This window comes from Chiloscyllium plagiosum, unplaced genomic scaffold, assembly GCF_037043375.1.
Source record: "Chiloscyllium plagiosum isolate Xiang-an unplaced genomic scaffold, Cpla_swu_hap1 HiC_scaffold_7, whole genome shotgun sequence".
Classification (NCBI taxonomy): domain Eukaryota; kingdom Metazoa; phylum Chordata; class Chondrichthyes; order Orectolobiformes; family Hemiscylliidae; genus Chiloscyllium; species Chiloscyllium plagiosum.
Window position 1 is genome coordinate 8,715,895 of NW_028270145.1, and position 12,936 is coordinate 8,728,830.

Below are 12,936 nucleotides of genomic sequence, written 5' to 3' on the forward strand. Positions count from 1 at the left end.
CAAATAAAGTAATAAAACTTTGTAATGATTGTAATAAAAGAACACACTGCAGTAAATATGCTGAAAAGTAATGATGCGCTTTCAAATGCATTAAGTCTTGCTGTGTTTACTAAGTACTTTTCAGGAGCATAGAACCTGTAGGCATTGTTCTCGCATACTTTGAGTAGTAAAATGGAAATGTCTGCATAAAAGCCAGTTGTTTCTAAGTGCATTCTTCTGAGGGGGCTTCTGATAAATATATTTCATGAGGAAAATTGGCAGGAATGAACTCCTGGTTTATATTCACCATTTAAAAAAGATTTACCTTACACCATGGTTGAATTTCTGTCTCAATTTTGCACATGGGCTGCATTTCAATTACAGATGGCTGTTATTGACAAACTTATTTTCATGACATTCTCTTAAAACAAATAGTAATGGTTTCATTTGGAAGAGTTTTTCTTTGTGAAAATTTGTGTATCGGCAGATTATTCCTTAGTTGAACATTTAAGGCCATTTAAGAAAATCTAAATGAAAGCCTGCTTTGCTGAATTAACACAGCATTAGTCAGAAGCATAAATGTCTTAAATTTGGCATGTTTTCTCTTACTTACTGTTCTCTTTCCTTATCATGTTTGTGTTTATTTTCCAATGTAAGGTGAGAATTGTTCACATTGCAGACAACAACATCTTTACTCAAACAAATCTTTCCGAATTGAATAATTTAAATAGCATTTTAAAGTAATATATAATCGAGTACATGCAAAGAATAACGAGATTACGGCATGTTGTTTACAGCATGATTATAACATTTACAATACTTGGATGCAATCAAAAATGAAAACCTATTGATTTTCATTTGGTAGAATTAAACCTTAAATTAGTCACACAATTAAATGCCCCCCCCCCCCCATCATGCAATGTTAAAAGTGCAATTTATGAACTTCCAGACTTAAAAGTTAAATATTTGAAGACAGAAATATACCAGTGCCAGCCATAGTAATTTAAATAACACTGTCAACAGCAAAGAGTAATTATTATCTAGGTTTACTCAGATAGCCAAAAATGTTTTAAAACACTACTTTACTGTAGAACTGTAATTAAATCTAAAATTAACCCACTTAAAAGCAAAGGATGTAAAGCTCCACATTTTACAAAAAAAACTCAGTGATGTGCGAGGTTTATATAAAAATGTACCTCTTGTGTAGTTTAAAGATTTATCAGGAGTACATCCACACAAACTGAAAAATACATTGATAGTGTTCTTCAGCTGACTGTACATGATTCATATGTTTAAACCATTTATTAACTAAATTTTTTTCACTGCAATTTAATGTAACTATGTCCATATGTTCAAAAACTCCATGGGAGGAAGAAATGTGTGCCCAGATGTTCAGCGTCCTCCAGTGGTGCACTCTGCATAATATTTTAATGCTAATTTTTTATTGCCAGATACAGTTACACAATATTTTCTAGCTTTAAACTTAATGACAAAGAATGCATTACATGATTATTGAGAGCTTTATGATTCAAGGTTTGATTACTCTATTAACAGTCAACACTTTCAATTCCTTTGCATACCTAATTTATTTTAATAGCAAAATGTGCTGTTTACCCTGACTGAAATAATAAGATTGTACAAAGGATTGAGTGTATCCTACTGTTTGAAGGGTTTTTTAAAATGTAATTATACTGTATTTACCCACTCTAGATTCTGTCTGGCGTAAGGGTTTGCCTGCACAGATGTTTAAAATATTTCCTATAAAATAAACTCAGGTATCTATTGAGATTATGATCAATAGTTTATGTTTTCAAGTTGCTGTAAATTTCAAAAAAAAACTTCATTAGTTTGTATTTAAACGCACCAGCCGGATAGTGAAAACTTCTCTTGTTTCCTGAAGGAATTAAAAAAGCTAACAAATCAACTGAAGTATTTCTTACACATTAGTCAATGTTATCAGACCTGGGGTTAGATAATCATTGGCTCACATTTGAAAATTCGAACCACAGTTTTAGAAGAAATAATTTTTTTGGAGAAGAAATGTTTTCTCTCCAGCTAGTTCTCAGCTCTAGCAACAACAGATTACATTTATATAGTGCTTTTAATGTAATAGATATTCCATTAAAGCACTTTATAAGAGTAATTGGAAAAACAGTACAATGCTGACCTACGTAAGATGTTGGGTCAGATGATCAAAAGCTTCGGTAGGTTTTAAGGAGTGTCTCAAAGCAGGAGGCATAATAAAGAGATGAAGTACTCAGGAGGCTGTTCCAGGCTTTAGGAAAATGAAGGCCCAAACCACTGATTAGTCGACTAATTAAAATCAGGGATGTACAAACAGCCAGAGTGAGAGGAGTGCTCATATCTCGGTGTGTGGTGGGTCTGGAGTAGGTCGCAGAGAAAGAGATGGGAGAAGCCAAAGAAAGATTTGGAAATGAGAAGAATTATTTTAAAATCAAGACTTTTCTTGACTAGAAAGCACTGTAAGTCAGTAAGCACATGGGTTACAGGAGCAAGGGATGTTTTATTTGCAGCACAGTTTTGGATGACTTCATGTTTATCATGTATAGGAGACCAGGCTAGAGTGCATCGGAATGGTCAGGCGTTGGGGCCATGGAGGCACACAGGAGATTGTTGACAGCAGCTGAGCTGAGACAGGGATGCAGTGAGATTAGGGGCTGGTGACAGATTGAGGTGGTCACTTTTACGGAAGTGAAAACTTGCAGTCTTGGTGATTGTCATGAGTATGAACTTGAAAGCTCATTTTGGGGTTAAATATGGTTGTGAACAAATGGGTTTAATCTCAAACACTTATCACAGAGAGAGATGAAGTCAGCAACCAGGAAACACCTACCACAGAAACCATGGGCTGAATCTTATGGTCCTTTGGCTTTATCAGTGTAGCATGGAGTTTTTTGGAGGGGTTTCCCAAATGCAGATATGAGATTAGAAGCTAAGGGCATGCTAATGTATGTAAATACATACAAATATGCCTCTTGCCACTCCCTACTAAGACTGTTCTTTCACTATTCAAAACTCAGTTGGTGAAGCTGACTTTTTCATGTTGATGTCAAGGATCTCAATTCTGCTGATTGCATCCTATTTTCCAACTGACTTGCCATTGTCCATGTTGTTCAGGGGTTGGGAAGATTCCACCTGCTGTTTTTCTCTCTGCACAGATGCTGCCAAACTGTTGAGTTTCTGCAACAAGTTGTTGAGATCTCGAGCATTTGTGGTAGTTGGCTGTTAAGTTGGAATGCCATATTAAGTTCATTTGATGCCCCTGTTGGGAATTGGGTTGAAAGGGGTAGGTACATGGATATTTTTAATCAACCTACACACACCTCTGGATGGATTCCTAACTCAGAGGTAGAGACACTAGCACTGTGCCACCAGAGGCGTCCCAAGTCAGTTGTGTAATACCACAGTTAAAAGGCTTAGATTATGAGGACCAACTGCATAGACTGCATAGGTTGGTATTGTCCCGGGTTCAGCAGATTAAAGGATAAATTAGGATGATTAGAAGATCACTGGATACAATACTACATAACAAAGTTTACCAATGACACAAAAGTAGCAACGTTGCAAGCAGTGTAGATGAAAGCATAAGCTTACACAGAGATGTTGACAGATTCAGTGAATAGTAAATCTGTGCCAGATTCATGTTAATCAGGGTAAAGGTGAGGTAATTTATTCTTAATTAGGTTAAAAGCTGAATTGGTTGGAAATCCAAAGAGACTTGTAGGTCCAGGTACAAAGATCAATGACATTGGACAGTGGAGAAAATAATTTTAAAATGCTAATAAAATGCTGGCCCTAACATTTAGAGGACTAAAATATTAGAGGACAGATATCATACTCAAACTGTACAAAGCCCTCATTAGAGCACATTTGAAGCTGCATGCCTACATTTGCCTTGGAATGCATTGTATTATTACTGGAAAGATACTTGAACTTCAAGTATTAAGCTACAGGATAGGATTACGTGAACAAAGGTTGTCTTGCCTGGAATTTATGAAGCTAAAAGTTATTTTGATTGATGATCTCAAGACACTAAAGGAAATTGATAGCGTAGGTAAAGAGAAATTATTTCTCCTCATTTGGTAACATAAGACTACGGTCATAGTCTAAAGATTAGAGCCAGACTTCTTAGGATTAAAGTTAGGAAACACCTCTGTACCTGGAGGGATGAATCTGACCAGAAATCAACCAAGTGTAAATTTTGCAGGATTTCTCATGTTGTTTTCCGAAACTTGCCTCAGTATCTATGCACTATGTCTAAATGGTGCCCTGTTTGTACCAAATTTCTTCTCCCCAGAAGCAGAATTACTTATCGCTGCTGTGACCTGGTAGTTGTTCCATTTTATTGTACCCATGTACCCACCCAATGCTATCAGTCAGGAATTACACGTCAATGTGCGCAAAGTGGGAGGGGAACTAAAGAGAAATGCTTCTCAGGTCACATGGGTGACAGAGTTGACACCTTGTTGCAAATACAAATGCACTTTCATAAACATATTATTTATGAAACGAGTTACACAGGTTATCCATCCTTTGTGTCTTCTCATCTTAGAACCCTCTCGAAGGGAGAGTGCTACTCTTTCGCCAGAGCTCAGCGCGCTGAACAGAACTCTCAGCATCCTACAGCACAGGATGTAGACAGGTTAATTGAATTGGCAGAAACCTGGCAAATGGAGTATGGAATCATAGAATTCCTACAGTGTGTGGGAGAAGGCCATTTAGCCCATCGAGTCTACGCTGACCCTCTGAGAGCATCCCACCCAGATCCAAACTCCTCTACCTTATCCCTGTAACCTTGCCTTTTCCATCGTTAATCCCTACACACTATGGGCAATTTAGCATGGCCAAACCACCTAACCTGCACATCTTTGGATTGTGGGAGGAAACTCATGCAGACATGAGGAGAATGTGCAAACTCTACACAGACAGTCACCTAAGGGTGGAATTGGACCCACGTACCAAGTGCTGTGAGGCAGCAGTGCTAACTACTGAGCCACCATGCGCCCTATATAATGTGGAAAGATGAGGTTATACACATTGATGGGAAAATTAGAAGAGCTGAATATTACTTGAATGAGGAGACACTGCAGAAAGCTGCAGTACAAATGGATATGATAAATAGACAAGGTCTTTTCCCTGGGGTGGGGGAGTCCAGAACTAAAGGGCATTGATTTAAGGTGAGAGGAGAAAGATTTAAAAGGGACGTGAGGGGTGCATGTATGGAATGAGCTGCCAGAGGAAGCGGTGGAAGCTGGTAGAACTACAGCATTTAAAAGGCATCTGGATGGGTATATGAATAAGAAAGAGTCAAGATTAGAGTGGTCTGGAAAAGCACAGCAGGTCAGGCAGCATCCGAGGAGCAGGAAAATTGACGTTTCGGGCAAAAGCCCTTCATCAGGAAAACATTCTAATCTTGATTCTGATCTCCAGCATCTGTAGTCCTCACTTTTGCCCATATGAACAGGAAGGGTTTAGAGGGATATGGGGAAAGTGCTAGCAAATGAGACTAGATTAGGTTGGGATATCTGGTCGGCGTGGACGAGTTGTGCTGAATGGTCTGTTTCTGTGCTGTGCATCTTTATGACTCTTTGACTCGATGTATTCTAGTTTCTCCGTGCCAGAATCATGAAAAATCCCATTCAGGTTAGTTCAGCAGGTAAGAAGGAAGACAAATGAAATTTTGGTTCCTATTTCAAAGAGAAGGGAATATAAAAATAAGGAAGTCTTAGTAAAATATACAAGACACTAGTCACACCATACTTAGAACTAAAAACAGTTTGGTCCCCTTATTAAAGGAAAACTATACTGTGGATAGTGAAGAAGATTACCTCAGAGTACAACTGCATCTTGATCAGATGGGCCAATGGGCTGAAGAGTGGCAGATGGAGCTTAATTTAGATAAACGTGAGGTGCAGCATTTTGGAAAGGCAAATCAGGACAGGACATTATACACTTAATGGCAAGGTCTTGTGGAGTGTTGCTGAATAAAGAGAGCTTGGAGTGCAAGTTCATAGTTACTTGGAAGTGGAGTTACAGGTCGACTGGATAATGAAGAAGGCGTTTGGTATCCTTTCCTTTATTGGTCAGAGTATTGAGTACAGAAGCTGGGAAGGTTATGTTGCAGCTGTACAGGACATTGGTTAGGCCACTGTTGGAATATTGTGTGTAATTCATATAGCATCATGAGATTTGCAGACCTTTGTCAAAGTAGCTCTGGTGACCCAAAAATAAGTCTCTCAGAAACAGTAAAGTTGAGAATAATGTGTGCAATTCTGTTCTCCTTGCAATAGGAAGGATGTTGTGAAACTTGAAAGGGTTCAGAAAAGATTTACAAGGATTTTCGCAGGGTTTGAGGTTTTGAGCTACAGGGAGAGGCTGAATAGACTGAGCCTGTTTTCCCTGGAGCATCGAAGGCTGAGGGGTGACCTTACAGAGGTTTATAAAATCATGAGGGGCATGAACAGGGTAAGCAAGTCTTTCCCCTGTGGTTGGGGAAGTCCAGGGCTAGAGGGTATAGGTTTAGGGTGAGATAGGGTGAGATAGGGTCACTACCTGGGTCTAAGCTGGCTGTGCCTGGTGGGATAGTCTGCTTTGTCAGTCTGTAGTAAAAACACTATCCTTTTCTTGGCAAGCCCATGTACAAGGACCTCCCAGCTGCTTATGAAAAAAGCCGGCTGCAAGCTTTCCTTTCTGACCCATTTGCTGGGTTCCAATGGTGCATGCCCAAAGTGTCATCACCTGTTCCTTGGAAATGTTCCTGGGATTTTGGAGACTCTTTGTTTAACCTGTAAGCAATGATGCTGCTCCCATTGTCTCAAAGTATGAATACTTCACACCCAGTGAAACAACCTGGGTCTTTGTTTAATATTAACAGCCATGTTACCCAGACCTGTTGTTCTGTAACTTCAGAACAGATCACATGCCCCCTTCATTATGCGCCTAAATTAAAGGCACAATCCCAAAAGAAAGCAGTCTCATAAATCTATATTTTGTTGCACTAACTGGTTGAACTAGAAGTAGGGAAAGAAGATTGTTTAATTATTTTGTCACGCTTGAGCTGAAATTATGTACAGACCTTAGGCGCAACAGCTACATTCTAAGCTGAATAACCTGTATCTTCATAATTCACATATTCAGCCTTTTAATGCTGGATTGTGTAACATCTCTTTTGAATGAAGATATCTGTCGGGTATTTTCAAAGCTTTCACAGCCTCCTGAAGTCACCCCCAGACACTTTTTTTAACTAACAACAATCCTGTACACCTGAAGAAAGTAGCTGACTGCCTGTACCTCTAGCCTAGCAAATACTCAATGAATAGACCACCATGCTGTGACATTATTGCAAACAAAAAAAAAAGACATTCAGTAGAAAGCATTATGAATCAGAACTGCACATAAAACAAAGATCTAAAAATTATGGGAGGCAAACTGCATACTAAAACATTGGTGAGAGACTGAACAGTAGGGAAAAAAATATCCACCCTGAAACAATAACATGCTGTGGGTGGCTTCAACAGCTTAAAATCACTTTGGTGGAAATCCATCCCTCTGGAACTGTCAGGATTGGCGAACAGTCCAGGCACCATCTGAGCTAAGTAATGAGTGTTACCATCAAGAAGCTAACAACACCAGAGTGATGTGCATTGGCTAGGGAGAGTTTGAGGATTCTTCTGTATTTCCTTCCACTTTTCCTTTAGTAGTACATGCATGCTTCAAAGCCTTGAGTGGACAAAATGTACAATGAAATTTTCCATTTTTCTTCCCCTTCTTAGTGCACGAAACGCATAGCTTGTTTCAATGGTTTGTCGCCAAGCGTGTGAACAATAAATGTAAGCATTACTTGAACACCCAACTTTGTCAATAGTACTGTTTGATATGAATATTTGAATTAATTTGACAATGTACTCAGTCATACACACTGAGGTGAAATATTTATTGACCAACTGAAAATAATTTAGTTGTAACACAATCACTTGAATATGTTTTCTTTTGATGAGGAGGATATTGTTTGATAATAGACAACAGTTATATTTTTAACAATCCTTTTGATTCCAGAATTCAGTAAATGTGGAGTCTCAAGGGTAGCTAATGAACATTCCTATCTGAATGCAGGGTGTGGCTTCATTTAACTCCTGTTCTTCACCTGAGATGTCAATATTGGAATCTGGTTCAATGCTTACAAATGGTATTTTCAGTGCTTTCAAGAATGATATATTTCACCTGGTGATTGATGAACTGGGCTTAGCAGTGATCTATGATATTTTTGTGTTGGTCATAGCGAATGGCTTTGGAGTTGTTTGCTTTCCAACATGGCCATCAAGTTTCAGAAGTCATTTACTTCCTGGCTTCAGTGGTTTGGCTCTGCATTTTATATTTTGCCCTGCATTTGCTCTCATTTGATCATTCTGTTTTTGCTTGCATTCAGGTATGTGTTCATTATTAGTTCCGAGGGGCAGGGAAGGAAGAGAAATGCATGTAGGATATGCAAAGATGAATGCAGCCGAAGGCTTTCCGTTGTCAAATGAGGGATAGCTCAGTGATTTTGAAGGAGATGATGCTAGCTCATGAGGTCACTGTTTTCAAGTTATACGTACATCTCTCAACTCCTCCATTAGCCCATGGCCAATGGCGTGTGACTTGTTTTTAAAAGACTGAAATATGCGTAGTTATTACATTTACTGAACACTGCTGAATGAAGGTCCATTGTCACTCCCCTGTTTGAGGAATTACAAAGAAGACAAAAATCTACTAGGAGAAATTGAGGACTGCAGATGCTGGAGATCAGAGCTGAAAATGTGTTGCTGGAAAAGCGCAGCAGGTCAGGCAGCATCAAAGGAGCAGGAGAATCGACGTTTCGTGTATGAGCTCTTCTTCAGGAATCCTTTTCCAGCAACACATTTTCAAGACAAAAATCTAGTAAAGTTTTTGGGATGACTTCTTCATTGACCTTGATGAACCCGTGTCCATGATTTGGAATCTGCTGCTTAATCAAGGCAGTATGAGTGGAGGCAAATATATCCAACTGCATTCGTCAGAACAGTCAAAATGTTTTAGTTGGTACACTTACATAGTCACTTAAATGAGTGCTCTTCAATCTTTAATAGAGCAACAAAATTGGCAGCCCCGTTTTGATCCATCAAATAAGAAATTTACATCAGGGAATATATGCACATATCAATAAAACTAATATTAATATTAGTTGCTTATATTATGAATTATTTAGAAAATAGCCCATTTTTTCAAGTCAAATGTCATGTTAGGGTTTAGCAATCTCATAATATTTAAGCTTCTCGCTGGTTTTTAAACTAGTACAAAACAATTCTCTTACAACTTTTTTGACACATAAAAGGACACCATCGTCACAGCTGATTATATGAAACAATTTAAAAAATAACTGATTATCTGTTTTGGGTTTTCCCACCAACTTACACAGCAACTACCTACTAGTAGATTATCCAAATGGCTAATTTCTGTGACTTTGGACAGCAACAGTTGGCAGGATAACTGATCATTGAACAACTTTTAGTTGTCACTTTCCATTAATACATGCATGTCTGCAGTAAGGACGACTGAACACTGTAAATGATGGTGCATTTCTTTCTCTGACCTGCAGTCCATGTATTATGTTCTTTTACCGAGGTTTCACACGTGAGGTGTAATTTGCACACACCAACCTCTGCAAACAGTTAAAGTTTATGAAGACTTATCCAAGCTAGGTAATGCCTCTGACACTCTTCGCTGGTTGTGCAAAGTTTACTCATAATGAGGCCCCGAACAAAGAAAACACATCCCCTTTATACAGGTCAGTTGGTAATGCTTACAGGTACTCCGGCCACTCTCCCCCCATAACTACATGTTACCACAGGTACAATGGTAGGATGAGATCATCCTTGGAGATAATGTAAATATAAATGACCTAATCCTAGGGAATCATTATGCAAATGATTTCCTGACTGTGTGATTCCCCAAGACAATGTAGGTGTGATATGTCCTAGCTTTGGGGCAGCCCTACAACTGAGCTCTGGCTCCGCTACTTCCCCAGACAATGTAGGTGTGATATGCTTCAGTATCAGGGTATGATCACGCACACGAATTTGATTGGCTGGAGGATGGCTATGAAAACATTTCTTAATGGAAGGAACAAAATGAGAATTTAATTTGATAATAGCAGGAGAGTAGTAGTAAATGGCTGCCCAAATGAAGTGGGTGTCATCCACATTGCTGCATGAATGTCATCCCCACCCACTTCCAGAGTGTTCAGCGTCTGGAGAAAGACAGTACAGTTTAACACTTTAACATTACATTAATGTCCAGAGAGAGAGTACAATTTAATCTTGTAACATTACATTCCCTCCTTTTATCATTCCAATGATAACCACCTCGATTACACTACCAACTTTCATAAGACTCTGACAGCCAGTATTTAAGCAAGTTATTGACACACAATGTGCAATGATTATAACAACAAAAATTACTAGTCCATGAAACAAATAGAATTTGCAGAATCCTCCCACGTGGAAAAAAAGGTTCACCAGTAAAGTTCTTAAATCCACAGTCCTTAGTGACCACTCCACCCCATCCAAGTCAATTGGAAATGAACCAGTTCTCCAAACTCTCCTTCAGTAAAGTCCACCCTGAAAATAAAATCCAGTCTGTCCTTCTCACCACTCCACAGATAAATCTGTATTCTTGGATAAGGGCAGTTAAATACTTAACAAAGCTGACGAGACTTGAGGAGCTGCTTCAGATGGAGGATACCAGTACATCTGAGTGTGCAGTGCAGCAGCTGCAGCAGCAGGCTAGGTGACTACAGCATTCTTTGCTGCTTCTGATCCCACTGTGCTGTTAAATGTAACAAAACCAACTGGCTGTTATGATGTTAACTTGATCAGTGAACCTTCATATCGCTTAAATGATCGAATGACAAGGTAAAGCTCACATGGTTTAATCTCCATAAAGAAGGCCACTGACAAAAAGTGTACAGACCTCCTTTTCACCATTGTTAACTTCACTTTTCATGCTCATGACAGGGGAGCTGATTGAATCCGTTGAATCAGGTTGTGGAGGGGTGGGCAGTTATCCGAAGGCATGCTTTACCAGTGAATGGAGAAACTCTAGAGATGATGTTAGCTGCTGAAAGTATCTTTGCATTTCCTCTCTCATTCCTTCCTTACCAAGGTGGTTATCAGTATGAAGACAGTCACACATGTAACTACATTAAATTGTGTCTGCCTATTTCACCATTCTCAGTAGTCTTGAAGTCTGTTACTCTGTTTATGTCATTATCAAGTTTTATACAATCCATAAACTTCTAAATTGTACAGCCTAAACAGTTCAGTCAATTATAAACAACAATCAATGGTCCTAAAATCAAAGCCTTGAGGGACCCATTCAGGCTATTCAAAAATTATTTTCCTTTGACGAATTAATACTTGGTAATGTGAAAAGTATTTCCAAAATCTGGAATAGCAAGAAAACAACAAAATGTTTCCTGTGCTTTAGCCATTGAAGAGGCAGATTCAGTTCAGATTTAAATCTCAAATATTTGTGGGAAACAAATACAGAATATATTAAAATATGTTCTCCAAATGAAACTTCCCAAATAAAACAGTCGGAATTACTGTGGCAACTTTGGGAGAGATCAACATTCTTTGAGTTTGCAATATGAAGCGGGCCAATGAAGTCTTAACAATAATTAACAGAAGTTAAACAGATCAGCCTCAAGTTCTGATATTCTGTAAAATCTTAACGACATCAAAATTAAAATGCACTCTTCTTTTTGTGAACACTCTGCATTAAAAACACTGCAGCAAGGATATTTTAATACAATATTCTCATCTGACTAAAGCATGACCACTGGCCCAGCTGTTTTTTGAAACAGGCCATTGTAGAATTTCAAACAAATCAGGGGCTCAAGGCCCTCAATCAATTTGTTTTAAAGTTACAAGTTTGATAATTTTAAAAAATAACATTATGTTGCATAATATTAATGTAAAAACAAAATCTGCCCTATTACATAGCCCACAAAACACATTGAATTGAGATCCTAATTCAAATAAAGCAAAATGGTCACTTAAAAAGATTTCAAACACTCTCAGCATGGGCACAATTTACATTGAAACTGCCTTTTCTGACCCAAGTATTAGTGCAGCTTTAATTTCAGCATTTCTCGTTTTTTTTTCATATCCTCTCGATAAAATGACACTTATAAAAAGAGAAACCCCTCACAGTGGACCACATGATGTTGCAGTCAATGCCATTCTCTTCCCCTAGAAGAAAGACTCACCGAGTTGAGTCCACAGCTCAGAAACTGAGACTCCCACAACAAAAACCAGGACAAAGCTTCCCCAGCAGTCAATGTACTTTACTGTTGGGTCCCAAGCGGACTGGGTCCACTTTCTCCCCCTTTTCCCAGTGACACCATGTTGTCCTAAAAGTACTTCTAAGGGGAGGCATGGGTGACAAAAGTGATAACTTTAAGAAGTACCAAATTTTGTTTAGATTTTTTCTTTGAAGTTCCTGGTTTCTAACTTTGTTTTTGTTCCAGAGCCTCAAATCTCGCCACAAGAGGACCTTAACCCCATTTTACCTAGGGGACTCTAACCCCTTTGTCACTTCTCAAGGGGACTCAAACTCCTTTTCTTACTCTATATGTCTGCGGACTGTAACCCCAATCAAAATCCTGGGGACTGTAAGCCCAATCAAAACCCTGGGCACTCTAACCCTAATCAAAACCAGGGGACTCGAACCTCAATTAAGCCCGGGGGACTTGAACCTCAATTAAGCCCGGGGGACACTAACCCCAATTAAGCCCAGCTTCCTGCAAAGTGACTCGTTGGTGTGTAAGTGTGCGAGTTACCTCAAAGATTCCGTCACCACCGAGCACCAGGAGACGAGGAGGTCGACACAGTGTTAAATTTCGAGAGACAGATCAAG